This window comes from Amia ocellicauda, chromosome 19 (assembly GCF_036373705.1).
Source record: "Amia ocellicauda isolate fAmiCal2 chromosome 19, fAmiCal2.hap1, whole genome shotgun sequence".
Classification (NCBI taxonomy): Eukaryota; Metazoa; Chordata; class Actinopteri; order Amiiformes; family Amiidae; genus Amia; species Amia ocellicauda.
This window is the reverse complement of record NC_089868.1, coordinates 14,911,670-14,929,972: the sequence shown is the minus strand read 5'-3', so window position 1 is coordinate 14,929,972 and position 18,303 is coordinate 14,911,670. Positions and strand designations below refer to the sequence as shown.

The following is an 18,303-nucleotide window of genomic DNA, read 5'->3' as shown; positions in this document are numbered from 1 at the left end:
TTTCACTGAAAATGATGTATGCTTCATCCAACAGGAATAGACCACTTTGAAAATCTAAGCTATATAAATAATGGTACTTGGAGGTCTGATTTTGCTGCCATTGTGTGTCTGTGAGAGTGCGTGTACATTCAGCTGATTTACTAGCAATTCACTTTTAAACGTATTCATATGCAAAACATAATGTTGCCCACAGAATATAAGTGAATGCAAGTGCAAACTGATGGCAAAACATGTCAAGTCTCATGTTGTCCATCAGTCCCGCATCTCGCTGTCTCTAAAAACTGCCTCATGGTGCAGCTCCCATGTGACAAACCGTGTAGAGAGGAAGGTGGACTTAAAGAGATGTGCCATTCTTCGGCAATCAGTGTGAAACAAAACACAAACCTTCACTTCACTTTTTATACGATGGAATCAGACTTTCATATGTGGGGGCAGAAAATACAAGGATAATTCTTAAGCTCTCTAGACACGGCTCAGTTACATCATTAAACAAACCACGGCTGAAATAAAGGAATTATGATTAATTATTATTAATGATTTCCTATGTAAAGAACACTATCAAAAATGTGTCACAGGCCTCGGCGAAGCCTCTCTTTCCTGCCTCACTTTTTCATGGATCACGTCTCAATGTACTGCCTTCCACCTAGCAAGGAAACCCTGGTCTCTGTAGACGTTTTCCCCCCCCTCACTTCTGTGGTTAAATATTTAAAACAAATAAAAATCGAATCTGCAGATAAGACCTTGATCTGGCACAGCAGGGGGGCCCATCGTTTCTCTGCCTTATGTGAGGTAAGTGTTCTTCCCCCCCAGGGAGACAAGAGTGGAGAAACTGTGCGACTGGCTATTGATACGGAGAGGGGATTAGCGTCCGCAGGGCCTGTGTGAACAGAAAAAGGAGGTAGTGAAGGGCCAATCCCAGAACATATTGCTCTGGAGGAGTCCGAGTGGAGCAGCAGCCAACGTGATGCCGTGTCTTTATACTTGTAGGATTTCTACGCATCATCCCTAGATGTTTTGGTTCTTTAATTCTTTAATTACAAAAATCATCTTGCATGTTTCAAAAGGAAGCTGCTGAAATAATTAAGCCACTAAGTTTTCTTGTATTGCTTTATTTTTTCTTAAATATAAATGTATATATTTTGAAAACCTTCAATTAAAAGGATTTAAAGATGTTTAAAGATTTAAGCACTGCACATATGGGTAAAACGTGTTTTTTGTTGTTGTTTTTCCCTTAAAGTAGCTTTTTTCTTGTGTTTGTGCGCAGTAGCTCCAGGATAAGATCCATGACATGGGCTTTGACAAGTGGAGATAAGGGAACACAAATTGCTCATCCTGGCCCGCAACACATTAAAACAATGCATTGACTTCCTGCTGGCTACTCCGAACAACATCGGGGTACATGGCGCCATAAATTCACCTGGTGTTCTCCTCTCCGCATTTAAAAATTTACAGCCGAAATAAACTTGAACTGTGGCCATGAAAATGCTTATACGGCTCAGGCAATGCGGCTAACTATTCACCATCTTCAGCAATAAATCACTGCCTCACAACCTGGCCAAACGTGTTTTCAGAGCCATTTAGTGAAGATAATGCTTACTATTCCCTGAAGCCCGAGCAATATTGCGGGCGGCTACATGAATCACACGGCTTTCATCGGCACGGACCACTGCCGGACTCGCCTCCCAGTGATAACAGCAGCATCGTCTTCCTTCACCTACATCTGTGGGGTAAGGGCTCTCGAGCTTTCATCTGCGCTCCCCAAGTCAGATTTATTATTTATGTGGCTCGAGACTCGGTTCACCGTTTAATAACAAGCAGTTTGATCATAATCCAACCCCATCCTCCACGTTGCATCTACCTGCATTAATTACACTGCTCTCTGTTCATTACCCTGCTCTCAGCTGCACACCGTTGACTGAAGCCAATGCAGTTGCACCTGGAGGCGCAGAGCGTACCTGTTCTCTATACTCCCTGTTACTCTGCTATTCTAATTTCCCATCTCCAGACGCCGCATAATGAAATTGCTGCAGGTTATTGTTTTTCAAAATATACCTCCTACTTCTTAAAGGATTGTGGAGGGAAAAAACAAACAAGGAAAATGAAAGCAGGGTGAGAGAGTCATTACTTAGTGTGCGAATACATTACATTTATATAATAGCCCACCCACTATTTTTGTTGTCCATTTTCTCTCTGTGAATTTAAGCCTAAATAAAACACATACACCGTACAGAAAAGGTTTACTTTCAAAGCAGCAGCTGTGAACTAATAAGAGGAATATTTGATAAATAACTGGTGACCAAATTTCTCCTCAACCTTTCCACTCAAGGTGGGAAAAGGACTACATCAGCCCAATTTGTCGTGTGGTCAGTGCCTCCCCAGTGGCAATTTCCTAAAACAACTCTATATATTTCAGGCAAGCGTGCCACCACACACAAATCACTGCTTCTAACGCGTTCGAACAATTAAACCAAGGTTAAAATTTCAAGACACTCAAGGGGGAAATTAAAAATGAAAACATCACTCAAACCGAAAGAGAACAGAATTTTGTAATTAATAAGTAACTAATGAATTACTAATTAATTCTCCTACACCCTTTAATATATCTAAGAAAGTAATTTTAAGGCCGATCCCCCCTTTCTGCATTGACGTTTAATCTTGTTTTCTATAATTTTTTTACGCTTGACTCCTTTTTCTACTGCTGCAACTTTACTTACTTACTCACTCAATACAAAGCTGCCTTTGAAACTGTGTGCTACTGGGATGGAGGCACACCCACTATTTTTACATTGATTTATCATCAGTGCATTACTGATGGGATTTTAGGCCTTCAACTTACTTCCATGCAGAATACATTTGTTGGGAAAACATGCTACCTACAGTAAAATAGGGCTACATATTTTAAAACTTGATATGAGCAACACCTTCAGAGACTCTGTTAATCTAAATACTCATAGATACTTTCTTGTGCAGTATATTTAGTCTTGTACAGTTTGTTCAGGTAATCGCACATTATACAGTTTCCTATCCAAGCACAGGGTACTTAAGAAGTTAGTTGGCCTTTTCAAACTGTATTGTAAAATCTGTACATCATGTAACAATGAAATCTGATTCAAATGGGACCACAGGGAACTTGCTGCCCAACATCATATTGTCTTGTTGAATGCTGAACAGTTTCATGTAGTTGTGTACCACGTTTTTCCATGGATACCAGCCATCATGGTTGGTGATCAAACTGAGCCAACCTTGACCACTGTTGTCCATGGGAACTTGTTCCCCACAGGCCTTTTTGTATGTGTAACAAATTTCATTGCTCCACAGGACAGTCTTCACAATACAGCTGATTGAATACGCCATGTCATTTTATGAGCACCCTGTGGAACTGTACAGCTCCAAAAAGTTAACTGTAAAGGTACTAGATAAGAAGAAGAAAACAACAAGTACTTATTTAGGATGCAAAAAGCTATGATAAAGTAAGAACATAAGAAAGTTTACAAACGAGAGGAAGCCATTTGACCCATCGTGCTCATTTGGTGTCCATTAATAACTAAGTGATCCAAGGATAATATCCAGTCTGTTTTTAAATGTTCCCAAATTTTCAGCTTCAACCACATAGCTGGGGAGTTTGTTCAGATTGTGACGCCTCTCTGTGTGAAGAAGTGTCTCCTGTTTTCTGTCTTGAATGCCTTGAAGCCCAATTTCCGTTTGTGTCCCCGGGTACGTGTGTCCCTGCTGATCTGGAAAATCTCCTCTGGTTTGATGTGGTCGATGCCCTTTATGATTTTGAATCAAGTCCCCACGTAGTCCCCTCTGTTCCAGGGTGAAAAGGTTCAGGTCCCTCAGTCTCTCAGTAGGACATTCCCTTCAGACCAGGCCTCTAGAACAGCGATATCTTTCTTGAAGTGTGGAGCCCAGAACTGTCCACAGTATCCAGATGAGCTCTAACTAGTGCATTGTACAGTCTGAACATCACTGCCCTTGTTCTCAATTCTACACTTTTGTTTGCCTTTTTAATTGCTTCCCCACATTGTTTGGATGGGGAGAGTGAGGTCTTTCTCATGCTCTACTTCTTCTAGTTCTATTCGTCCCATAGTGTAATTATAGTGGACATATAGGTAGTTTACTACCTGCATGTAATTTTTATATTTTTATACCATCTGCAAATTTGACAAGTTTCCTAACTATCCCAGAGCACAGGCCCTAGTACTGATCCCTGTGGACCTCCACTAACAACCTCACTCGTTAGAAGCAACTCCTCTAATCGACACCCTCTGTTTCCTAGACATCAACCAGTTCATAATCCATCTACTTACATTACCCTGAATGCCTACAGCTTCCAATTTGAGGATCAGTCATTGGTGTGGAACCTTATCAAAAGCTTTTTGTAAATCTAAATATATCATATGCTTTCATATGATCTACAGCTGCAGTTGCATGTTCAAAAATTTCGAATAAATTAGTAAGACATGATCTGCCTCATCTAAACCCATGTTGACTATCTCCAAGAATATGGTTTTCATGTCTAATAATTTTTTCTAACATTTTACAAGTAATGCAGGTGAAACTGACTGGTCTGTAATTTCCTGGTTCAGTTTTGTCCTCTTTCTTCTGGATTGGTATGACATTTGCTGTTTTCCAGTCAGTTGGCACATCCCCTGTTCTAAGTGTCATTTGGAATATTTTAAATAATTATATTATAAATAATTTCTCTCATTTTTTAAAGTACTGTTGGAAAGATCCCATCTGGTCCAGGTGATTTCATTTATCCTGATCTCTCTTAGGGTTTGACTGGACTGGTTGTTAGCCTGTGGCATGTCATCTGTTTTTTCTTTTGTAGAAATACCCATTTAGAACATTTGTCACATCTTGTTCGTTTTCCAAGATACTTCAATTTTTGCCCTTTATCTGTTTCACTTCCTCCTGTACTGACCTCTTGCTGTTGTAGTATTGAAAAAATCTCTTAGCATTAGTTTTAGCTCCAAGAGCTATGTTTCTTTCAATTTCCCTCTTTGCTTTCCTGATCCCTTTCTTAAGATCTCTTTGCAGTTCAGCATATTCTTTGTATTTTGTTTTGTCTCTATCCCTTTTGTATGCGCTATACAAGATTTTCTTAAATAATTTAAATTGTCAAAAAATGTCTGAGACTTACAAAAAGAAAATAATTCACAATATGGTAAAAACTCAGCTACCAACATACACATCTTACTTCAAAGAATTCTTGCCAAGTAAGTCACACAATAAAATAAGAAAAAGAGGCATTTCCCACAATTTATCACATTTATTAAACTAAATTACAATGCAACCCCTAACAAACCCTTCCCCTATCAGTGCCCCTTGGTAACGCAAGCGTTCAGGAATGTTTTATTAGTTTGCAGCCTTGCAAACTGAGAATTTCAATCTTCTGCATAGACGTCAAACACCAGCTGTCAAACGTAGCCAAGAGTGACCATGCAGCTAAGTTTCCCATTACATCGGTCACACTCCAACACGGATTTCTAAATTGTCAAAATGGAACATCATCAAAATCTTAGTTTAACTGTATCTGGTCATCTTTGCATTTGCCCCCTACTGCCCTCTCCTGCCACAACTGGATGCTCTACTGCTTAAGCTATATATTTAGTTTCAGATGTGTGTGTATGTGGATACATTAATATATTTAGCAACAAACAAGATGAATGCAAGATTCATTTTCAGATACTTAACAAAAATCACTTCATCACTGGTTTATGACTTGAGAGTGAGAGTACACCCTACTCGTTCCTCCGCTCGATCTCTCTGTGGTTGGACAGTCACCACATCCTTCTGTCCAGTCTCTCTTCCAATCCATCTGCTGCTCCTGAGAACAGACTGAAGGCCAGTGTTTCACTCCTCACAGTTTCTCTCCACGTATCCTCGAGCCACTTGCAGCACTAGAGTCGATGTCGAGGTCTATGTGTTATCCAGTCAGAACGAGTTAACAACTTATTTAAAAACGACTGCCACAAAATTTCAAGGAAAATGAAGAGCTTCCGACTGAGCAGTTAAGTGCTTCACATCAAAATCGTCCAATGAACAATATTCTGAATCATTTTCAGATTTCAGATTTTCTCCCCCTCCATAGCCATTGACAGCTTTGCGAAAGGGCTGTCATTACTCATCCCGATAATGGCTGAATTGAAAGCACTTCAGACTACGCTAAAACAAAAAGGTAAAATGGGCAAAGTCGATGTCTTCGGAGGTTATTAATGTATAAAAATTTTACTAAACTCTTAATGCGTCTCATCTTCATTCATTTGGGATTTCTCTTTGCCTGCATTCTAGTTACAACCTAGAAGACATGGAAGGCTCCCAATACATGCTTCAATGGATAAATACTGATGTAAGATTAAATTAAGCAGAAAACAGCAATTTAAATTAACATTGCGATTTTATCAATTTATCTTAGAGAAGTTAATTGATTGCAATTTGCCTGCCAGTGCTAGAATTCCCATTTGAACTTGTAGTCTGCAAAGGCACACACATCTGGAAACACTTCAATAAGAGTATCTTTTAATATATTTTTATAATTCACAACAAAGTACTTATTTCAACACGTTGTTGCTTGGTATATGTGTTATTTTGCAGCTCACCAATGTTTTTTATGTTTTTTTTCAAATAACAAAAAAAGAAACATGATATTTATCAATTTCTTTATTTGAAGTGTCTAACAGCCTTAAACGGGATTCTGGGCTCTCTGAAAGGGCGTTTAGCTTTTCTTCTTTATGCCGTCAGGATCAATTTAGAATGTTCTCCTGTTCCCAATGGCGATTCTCTAGCAGGCGAAAAAATGCAGGCTGAAGCATTTCTACTCCAAACCATTCATGCTGTTTCCAAACCAATCTGATTTGTTTAAAATCATGTGATCAATGCTGACCTTTAAATTCTCCCTCAGTCTTTCAATCTTTAGCTGGGACAATCAACTTCAATTAACAAGAACTCCAATACAAGCTTCCTGCACCCCTCTGCTCTGCTCTCACCCCCACCACAGTAAATGTTCAATTTTTCACTTGGGTGGGGGGGTGGGGGAAGCTCGGTCTTTTGTAGAGGATTCAAAAGGATTCACTGCAAGAAAGAAAGGAAAAAACATGGGAATTCATGCACTTACACAGCTTGAGTATGTGGGGAAATGTTCTGTCTGGCAGGCCAGCGATCCCTCTTGAATGTGGAAAAATCAAAAGTCTTCGCTGACATTGCTATAATAGATGCATCCTGAGATAGGATATGGCATGTGCCCAGTGAAATCTGATAAAGTCACTACATGTTGTGGTGGTACATTTAAAATTACATAAGGAAAACTAGGTAAGAAAATGGACTGTATCAGCTGCTCTCATCATCGCCCCACCAGCACAGCTTTGAAAACAACCCGGCGATCGACTTTAGCACACGATCAAAGATAGCTGCAATGTTTTAAGTCAAGCGTTCCTGTTTAGTATTTTCATGTCACACTGTAAATGTACAAAGTGCTTTCTAGTACAAAAAAATGTGCTGCCTCAAAATACTGAAAGGACCTTTCAACAAAACATTTCTTAATAAGTTTGCTCGACGTGGATTTTTTTAATAGTTTCATGGTGTAATCCCAGAGGCTCTTCAGGCGAGTCAATCTAACTTTTCAGTAAATAATAAATAACTAAAGGTAACGCGCTCGCCTCTTTGTGAACAACCAGGGGAGAATCGCTAGTATCAGACATTTGCATTACCGTGCCTGTATGAGCACATTAAATGCCGGTGGATGAAACAGCAAACTCCTCTAATTAAAAGTTTCAGCCTGGGGATATGAAATTACGTGTCTGTCAGGATTGCACCACGAAGTACATCAATTTGTGGAATCAAAACCCCATGTAATTTATGACTTTTGTCGTTGCTGCTTCAAAATAATTACACCTTAGATTGTGATAAATGAACAGACGGACAATAGCTCTGCCAACACACTGACACTGTGTGTATTCTGGTCATTTCTTGCACAAAGACTTCCCTTTGTTTTGGTCATCAAGCACCCCAAGCTTTCAAACAACAGGGGTAACGGTACAAATTATTCCAGCAAAAGCCAATCCATTAATACTACTCAGAACACTGATAATCAAAGTTCAAGAATATTTTTGCTTATAGGGGTTTATGAATCTATTTTTAGTAGAAGTCTAGGACTAAGATGTAATATTTGTATAGGTAATTGGAGATGAGGTGCATCCAAAATGTGTAATAAAAAAATAACTAATAATTACATCTTTTTCAATTTGCAAACTCAGATGTCTCTCCCAGCACAGTAGGGAACCGGCTCACGATTCTCCCCTTTTGAAGATGAATAATTAAAGACTCATAACAGGCAAGCACACATGGCGTAGCTTCAACACCGAGTGGGAGATGCTACCAGCAGCACCCGTGACACAGCGCACTGTGACTTGGCATGCCCAGGTGCTCCAGCAATGACTAAGCGGATTAAGGACAATCACAAACATCGCAGCACTGACGGGTTCAAGAACACGACGACTTATCCCTGAGCAAGCGCTATACCTACTTTAAAAACAAACACCGTAAACATGTTCTTACATCCAATACAATATTTATGAATCTGTAATGGATCTGATCAAGGGGGGAACCTCTAGAGAATAACGTTATATTTCTCTCCCTTGCAGATTTGTTTCCCCCCCTCCATCGTCTTGAACAGCTGTAGTTTAGAAGCAAATTTTAAATTGGCAATTTTAAATTGAAGTATTTAACATCGCACTGGTCAAGTGTGAGAAAAGTCAAAACGCAAGAATCTCTACAGACCGGAGGGGTGCAACACCTCACCTTTCTAATTTATCTACAGCAGGGATTCAGAATAACTTGTTTCTTCGTTATTTAATTGACTATTACTCAGTAAAAATAACATATAGGGGTATAGCACACTAGTAACTGAATAAAGAATATGGAAAACATCGATAGAGGAATGGCAAACAAATTAACATCGTCACGATGGAAGGACAGTTGAAAAATACCTTGAGTTCTGCTCCCAAATTAGGTAAGGGTATATAAAATAGCATTGGTACTTATTAGAAGCCTAAATCAATGCTAGAGCAATCTTTTCAGAACATAAACATGAAGAAACATTTGCATTTATGCCCCGAAATTGCAGATTGATTTGATTTAGTCATTAAATGGTACAGTATGATCATAAAAATGTCATGACAAGCCAGGCCTGCACAGGCTTTCCTGCAAAGCCCAGGACAGAGCAGGTTGTGTCACCTTCACTTGAATCGCTCACATTCATCATAAAGACACGGCTTAGTGGAAAATATCCCTCCCCCATCCCATGGACAAACTGTGCAGATCTGTGGCCGATATTTACACACCACATTCAATATCATATAGTTTGTCAATCAGAAGGACTTGCATTACCTCCAAAACCAAAGCAAATGAAAAGAAACCCCTAAGTGCTTCTGTTAATCGTCTTCAGTGGAGGAGAGGGCTCAAACAAATAAAGTCATTTAGGTACAGCAAATCTTCAATTTGAAATACAAAAATAAAATAACATCTTTGAATGTTAATCAGCCAGTGCCATTCCCTCATTGAATTGAAAATTGAAGTACTCTTGAAAAGAAATTACGTGATTAAATTTAAATAAATGATTAGAATAAATAAATTTTGTTATGTGCATTATATTACGGCTGTTGAAGGCCTGGGAGAACTACGGTTCTAATGTTTTCAGTCAGAAATCCGGGTCTATAGTAACATGTAGTAAATGAGTTGGCAAAATAATTGAAATGTTCAATGAAAATCAAACAATGATCTGGAATGCTATTTCTTTAAGCTATTATCAGTTCTCTAACAAACACCTCAATTCAGACCACGTCTCAAAAAAGGGAATAACCACCACAAAAATCCCTGTTGGGACAGACCAGCAGAATGGAGAGATGATACATCGCAATTGTAAATAATGATAAATTGCTGTTGCAGTTATCAAATATGTTAAAAATGATATCATTAGCAACACCGACATCCATTATCATAATAAATGATGGACCGGTACACATTTTGACGTGGCTACCAGAGCGTCACTAAGAAGAACAAGAAAAATGCAGATAATACAGATGCCCTAAGAGCATGGACTGAAATAAACATGAATTTGCAGCTTGTCGCATGAAAGCCATCTCCGAGTTCAGGTTTCCCTCTGCAAAATAGTCATTAAAACTGACAGCAAGGCAAGAACAATGCTAAAATAATAGTGTCTGAGGGAGGTTAATTCCGAGTCAGCAATAAGGACATGGGACAAAAAACCAAAGAGGCTTGTGTAATACATGTTTTTGGACAATGTCCACACCTTGCCACTCGGCTGCCCTGACCACAGGAAATGTAGAAAGAAGGAACCTGTCCTTTCTCGGCCAACGTCCCTTTCCCACAGTTGGCCTCTGGGAGATAACTCAACCCCCGCATACCTGTCTACAAATGTCAGCACTCAGAAATCAAACCATTGTGAAAAACAGGGCTGTGCAGCTTTAGTGAGCTGGAATTTGAGCGAGGGTTTCTTGGGTTCTTAGTCAGAGTGTGGAAAATGAATCAACCAAAGGGGAGGCTCCTCCAAGAAGCTCCTCTATCTGCCAGGAACACAGGTAATGAGCTGGAATAGAAACAGCTAGTCTAAGGCAGCCAAACACACATATCGGCTGTATGCTTTTTATTAAATTGATCAAGTTTTCCTTGTACCCCAGAGAAAAAAAAAACTGCTCCTAAATACAACATTGCATTCTGTGTAGGTGTTGGGGGAAAAGCTGCACAGCATTAATGTTTTATATCAATGCTATCAGCTTTGTGTAATGTTATTGTACACGGTTTGTCTTAGGAAGCAATTTGTGTTCTGTCAAAGCCTTACTTATTGATATAATCACTGAAACAGAGGGTGATATCAAGCTCCAAGGTTTGGTGTTGAATACACTTGGCAAAATTTCACCTTCGATTTATACACATCATCCATCCAGCGATGCAGACTTCTACAGCACTAACACGTTCCCCCAGCGGTCAGCCGTTTCCCAGATCATTTTGTGCAGCTAAACGTCTGCCGAAGAGGGTCGAGGACACCAAAAAGGTGTGAATAACATGCCAAGGAATAAAATAAATAAATGTGTATTAAGTTTTTTCTAACTGTGCATTCACACTGAGCTTTATATAAGACTTTATGATCAATGCATCACATTTCCGTATTAGTTTTTTTTGTATTCTCTCACCAGAGCAGTGCAAGTTCCTAAAAAGCTTAACTCATTTACCCAGTAATACACCTTAAAAGTCCCTCTGCCCTCACATCTGAAGATCTGATCTGCTTAGAGTGCTGGGGGGTGGAGTTACAGACAAAGACAACAGATTACCAAGGGGTTGAGGAGCTTGGTCTCTGGTTTCACTTCCTCTGACCATATTAATTATTTACAAAAAAGCTTTTTCCATTTTCCTTGGAACCACAGAGGATCCTGTACCGAGATGAACAGCCACCGCTGCGCCGTCGTTATCAGGTGCTTGGATTTCCTCAGCTGGCAGTGCCGCCGAAACAGCCCCACACTGCACTTTCTCAAAACAAAGCCATCAGCAGATCTGTGCAATTACACTTCATTACAATAATTATTGTTATCATAAGTGTTTGTTAAGATTGAGGAAATTAGGGCCTTGAAAACAAAATGCATACTACAATGTTTCCTTCGGTCTATGGGAAGAAGAGAGGAGACTGTTGATATCCCAAGCATGTTCAGACCCCGACTTCAGTTTCCCCTGCATGTTATAAAGATGACACACCCTGTAAAGCAACAGTGCAAATTGTTTCTAATGCCCCCAGCAGCCTCCTTCATAGGAAGTCTGGTTCCAATCAACAGACAAATTACATTCACAGCCAACAGGCCATTCCCACACACATCTCTCGACTCCATCCACATTCAGAGGCAACCTGCTATGTCACGCTACACTGTTTGTGAGAATATCTGCATGCCAACAAACAAAATAAAAAAACATAAATCAGAGCATCTTTCTAAAAGGTTTATACTCCCAACCACATGTAAAATTACACATAATTCATCAACGTGAAAAGCATGAGCAAGCCCGAGCGAGACGTCCGCTAAGTGTCTCTTCAGCGAGTGGAAATGGTGCACTGAAGAGTTGCAACAGTGCTAATTAGCGTAGACAAAATGTATCTTTTGTTTACCGTGGAGAGCTCAGCCACCAGGAGGACCAGGAATGCATTAAAAAGGGCAGAAGCAGAAACAGATGCTTTGGCTTCAGCAGGCCTGGCTTGCAAAGACAAACACTGAGTGCCAACAGCAAACCTCTTGCATGGGCACCAGTCAACATGCCCACGGAGCATTGCCGGCCTGCAATCCATTACAAAACACTTCCATCCCGTGTGTCCAGAGCTGGAAATCCATTCTTTCCATCTGAACATCTCTGCTAAACCCCAGTGTGCCTGCATCCACTCTCGTGTCTTCAAATGCAGGAAAGCGAGTTGCCTTTTGGAATTTCTTCAAATGTTTTGTGCAGGCCTCTGTGCTGTATGGTATATGACCTAAATACTCCATCATCCACACTCCAGTTTACCTTGGACCTTTAATTAAATCCATCCTTTCCCCTGCAGTTTTGTCGTCAATATCCACGGCCTTGCCCTTTATGCCCGGACAATTTGTGTCTCTGATTAACAGCTCAATGCTCATGCATCCCTCTCATCTCGTGACGCATATCCGATGGAGCCTCTGTCCTTCTTCAACCACTCCTGACGAGCAGTTTCTGGGACACAACCGCTGTCAAGTTTGCAGTACCGTTTATTGTTTTTTTTTCTTAATTGAGGACAGTAAAGCCACAGCAGATGACACATAAAAAGGATGAAAAGAACGAGATGCTCTTTAAAAAACATTCCATATGGTGATTGATGGACACTCTTTGCCATGCGTGTCCCAATAACCCTAATTTTGTAGTTTAGTTACATCAGCGTTTCCAAAAGGGTTTGGTTTGCCTACCTGCATGGTTTGCAAGCAGTCCAAAATGGACCTGAAAATTGCTAAGGCAGCTTTCTAGACTGAATGAGTGACTGCAGTACCCCCACGATAAGTTGTCATTTCAGTAAGACCTACTTTGTGAGTAAGCAAGCAATATTACAGTTAGATTAAGTAAATTTTACTTAAACGGTTGCAAACCTCAAACAGTCATGAAAGAGCTTCCATATGGTAAATCCTTTATATATATTTTAACATAATGGATGTATAATATTAGCCCATCCTAAAAACTCAGTACATGACAATGTCACCGAAGCATTGTTCGTTCTTGTTATTGCTCTTTAAAATTGAGTAGGTAAGTTAAACGTTAGCACCTTGAAAAGGTTTAAGCTGGGACAGCCAACAACACAACCAGCAAAGCACCTTCTTTGCATACATATGAAGCAGTATGAACCGACTTATGTATGAGCAACATGCTCATTTTTTAGGTATAATGCCACCTCAACACTCCCACAACTTCCTTCAAATAGAACCATATCAGATTTGTTCACAAAGATAGATTTAATGTGTAATACATCATTTCTGTGTGTATATTGCTTTTTTAATATCTTCACAGTATGTCAAAAGCCCCCCGTTTTCAGAGTTAAAAAAATACCTAATTAAAAATGGGCTCCTACACTTTGTCATAATAGTCGAGAAGCTAGGGGGTTTGTCTCACAACGAAAAAGATAAGCTATGGCCAACAAAAACAGCATCCAATCAGAAACGCACGCTGGAGTCTGAACAACAGTGAGGACAAGCAAGATTTTTAGCTCCCCCCCAAAAGTTATAAAAAAAAAATCTAAGGAAATATATGCATAGAAAAAAAATAATAAAAGCATTGGCTGTCCCTGGCTGCTCCAGCACCATGCGCCGTTTTAAAAGACTGCTGAATCTCATTTAGTACTTCCATTCTCTCCATGCAAGGAGTACCAATGCTCTTGTTTCCCTTATATCATATACACAGATAATGTATAATTATTATTATTAATCTCACAGGATATTTGTCTAATGCTTCTCTCCAATAGTTTTACACAGTAACATTTTGTTTTTCCTCATAATGATATTGCAACATTATGCCCTATATTCTGAGTAAATCTGGATCTACAAAATGAGCTAAATTATATTTTCTCCTGTCGGTTTCTTCTAAATGGAGTCTCCCTGAGAGGAGCTGTCACCCATTAACACAGCCGTCCTTTCTGCAGTTGCTGGGAGAGGTCAAGCAATATTTGAAAGGTAGTTCTTTATATATATATATATATATATATATATATATATATATATATATACCCCCACACACATACACACTCTTGTATAACATTACATACACGTATACATATTTTATTTATATATTTACACACATATTTTTATATGAACACACACACAAAATATACGATGAGGTTATTGAGCGCCTCACAATCTTATTTTTCATTAAAAGATAAAACCACATGAAGCCTAGATTTCCTTGGACAGCAGCGACAGAAACCTTGTCTTTTTAAGCCTTTGTTCAGATATATTCTCAGCTTTCGTCTAGGTACAGATGTATTATTTTTTCTGAGCAAACTTGCAAGGCATCAATCTGGACAGGAAAACACTGGATATATTTGAAGAAATGGTTCGATATATATATATATATATATATATATATATATATATATATATAAGATGGACAAACCGTCAAAACCAAATATTGATGCATATCTTATCAATACCGATAGACTCATTCTTAAAAAGCGTTTGTCCCAAAGTCTGGAATTCATCCCTTTCTGTCGCATCTGATTTATTGAAATTAAAGGAACAGGTTGTCAGACAAGACGGATTAATGAGGTGGATTTATTAATAATTATAGCGCCTTAAAGCCCATTGCTGATGCGCTACTGTCTCTCACTGCTGTCACATTTACACACCATTTAAGCCTCGGGGATAAAATAAAGTGAATAACTGTTGGTTTGTTAGTTTCAAGTCTAAGGAAATATCAAACACAATGAGAAAAGGTAATGGTGTATTTTAATATGTTCCGCCGAAAGGGCACAGGTAGCGCAAATTCCCCACAGAAAGGCGATTCCCGTTGCTTTGCAGAAACAGGTGCGCAGAGTTATCGGTCTGTATGGTTTGCAGTTTATGAATATATTCCCTCTGCCCATCGCCATAAATACAGATATTCAAACTTCAACCTCATCCGACTCATGCGTGGATTTGGGGAAGGGGGCAGCCGGACAGCAATGTGTTCATAACAATGGCATGTTCATTAAAATAGCATGCTTGGTGTTTATTCGGTTTAGATCGTGGCTTTAGTTAGCATGTGAAACACCTATTAATGTGCAATATTAAGCAGCAAAAATGACCCAAGCGCGACACGCAGGCTGCCAGCCACCTCAAGCACAATACAGGACAGCCAAGCAAAGGACGAGTGGGAAGCGCACTCTTGTGAAATGAAACAATTAAACCTCTTGTATGGGTCCAAAGCGAAAACAAAAAATATACATATATGATACACGTTTAAAATGCAGGTCTATTTTATGAATCAACTTGTTATTTTAAAATGAACCTGAACGCAGCCGTCTAACAACACTTGTGTGCACGGTGACAGGCAGGGTTTGCACGGGCTACTCTACACCTTGCCAGAGAAAATGTGTTGAAAACAAAATATTATTTTTTATTTAAATGTTTTTGTAAAACTACCTGTTCGCCAGTGAAACAGGTTCAACAGGCGGCCACCGTCTGACACCAGCTGTCTCAGACATGAACATGAAGCATCGCCCTTAACTGGGATGTAAAACACACAGCTGCAGAATGTAGATTGATAGAATTCGATTCAAGCGTTCGATTCCACACATTCGAACACGCGAAAGTTCTGATCCTCTTTGGGAATGCGCGGATCATTCTATTCTTTGATATTATGTGCGGTACATTCTATTCGAGATCTGCTTTCCCTTAGACACGCAGACACTGTTCTCCATGTACTTTACACGTTTTTTCAAAAAATACCATAGTGTGTAAAAAACAGAAAACTATGGCAAACTCACCGGCTCTCTGCTCCTGTGCCGTTTGCATGTCTCTCCTCGTTGTTGCCACCACTGCGCTCACCCGGTCCGGTTCTCAGTGTATAAAATCCCTCTTTCAGTTCAGTAAACCAGCGTCGATCCCAGAAATACAACGAACACAGGCGTCCGTCTGTGTCTGCCGGTGTGGAGTGCACTATAATCCCGGGGATGGTCAATTGTCAATCGGTCTGTTTATATACAGAAGAAGCTGCTTTTCTGTCGTGTATTTTCCTCGCACAGCAGCGGGTCTCCGAGTTTCTCCCAGCCACTGATCACTGTCTCACTGGCTCTCTCTCTCTCTCTCTCTCTCTCTCTCTCTCTCTCTCTCTCTCTCAGACACAGGTTGTGCATTCGGATCTACTCGTCTCTTTACGGAATGAATCGGAGTAAAATACCTTCTCTTCATTAAGGGCACATCAACTGCATGTCAATTTGTATGACAGTGCATTATGTCAGTCACATTGAAATCACCAGAAAATCCAATAAAGACCGTTTTCATGTTGGGTTGTTTTTGTTTTCTTTGAATTTGAAATCGCCAGACGATTTTAGTAAAATGCATGTAAATATTGAAATATTTTATAGTTTGCCTTTCAGATCTAACATTTTCTACAATTTCATTATTGACATCCCCAGACCATATTGTCTTTATTTTACTAAAATATGTATTAACATACTTTATACAGTTACATTTCAGATTTAACCGTTTATTTTCTACAATGTCATTATTAGTAGTAGACAGGTGATTATAGTCTTAATCAATAAAACCATAGATATAGTTGGTTTATTATATAGTCTACACAAATAATTAAATGGTTTTAGCAGAATTATACGGAAGTATGGAGGCTTATTAGCGCATGGCCCCACAGAGAAAAAAAAGACGTAAAACGAGATAATATTGCGTTATTTCGCAATCATTGATGCGTTAATATGAGATAATATTGCGTTATTTCGCAATAATTTAACGTTATTATCAGACTGATAATTTTGCTTAGAGATTCAGATCATTCTATAGGAGGATCAATAATACATTACATTTATAATTTTTTAGTGTCAGGTGGTTATACTTGGTGCAGTACAACGATATGGACTTGGACAGAAACAATGATTGTAGACAACAATGTGTATTATTATATTTGTAATCCTCACTGTACATATGCCTACAATCTACTTACCACAAAAGTTTTAACGCAAAATTATTTCATATTAAGGCAATAAATATTGCGAAATAATGAAATATTAGCTTGTATTAACGTAATAATTATAGTGAATTCATTAAATCTCTCTCTCTCTCTCTCTCTCTCTATATATATATATATATATATATATATATATATATATATATCCCCTTTGTGGCACTAATAGGCTTCTGTAAGATATAAAAGCAACTGGAAGTGAAATTTTAAATTGTAATGTTTATCGCTCAGTGTTACAACATGAAATCAGAATGGAATAAATCAAGAGTTCTTGCCACTGATCAACACAGAAAATGTCCATAAAGTGAATCATATAATCTGCAAATTGTTTACAATTAATTACAAATACAAAACTGAAAATACTTGAATGCATAAGTGGCAAAAACTGATTTATTACATTATAATTTCATGTTGTAACACAATGCATTGTGGAAAAGTCTAAGGGGGGTGAATACTTTTGAGGGCCACTGTAGCTCCTCACACACTGTTCATCCCCCACCCTGTGACCAACTTCTTAAAACAAGCCTGCATTTCCAGTTAACAGGAAGCAGATCACCATTTCAACCACTCATGTCCTTAATGTAGGATAACCAGGTTAAATTTTAGCTAGGCAACATTACTAATCTTCAGAAAATGTATATTTAACTAATGAAAAACATGCTAAACGTTAATCATTGAATCAAGTATTTTTATTTCTAAATCATTTAACTTTAACTTCCTTTAACAATACCAATAGGCATTGCAACTTTTAATAACCTGGGCCACACAGATAACAATTTGTAAATATATTAGGTTTAATTTTGGAAAGATTTTAGTTGAAGGTAGCGATATGAAAACAGAAACCTTATATGTAGGATGAACTGTGTATGACTGAATTGTCTGTTTTATGAGTCTTATTTCTAAATAGATGGATTATGTAGATACAAGTTTGGAAACGTTGTGCTGAATGGCATGAATGGGATTTTCCAAGTGTTGCAACTCCATAAAGGCCATGCATTTACCTGGAAATTACCAAACTGCTTGTTTTATTGTTCAATGGTTAATTTAATAGGACATTTGTACCTCACTGTTATC

At 38.8% G+C, this 18,303-nt stretch overlaps 1 protein-coding gene across 1 annotated transcript in view; it reads right to left on the bottom strand.

Moving 5' to 3' along the window:
* The window catches only part of ptprfa (protein tyrosine phosphatase receptor type Fa), a 206,526-nt gene extending 190,205 nt beyond the window's left edge, over window positions 1–16,321 (bottom strand). Inside the window, exon 1 of the mRNA XM_066691835.1 lies at window positions 16,019–16,321. The gene's annotated coding sequence lies outside the window, so the exon portion shown is untranslated. The remainder of the gene's footprint in view (window positions 1–16,018) is intronic.
* Between the last annotated feature and the right edge of the window lie 1,982 nt (window positions 16,322–18,303).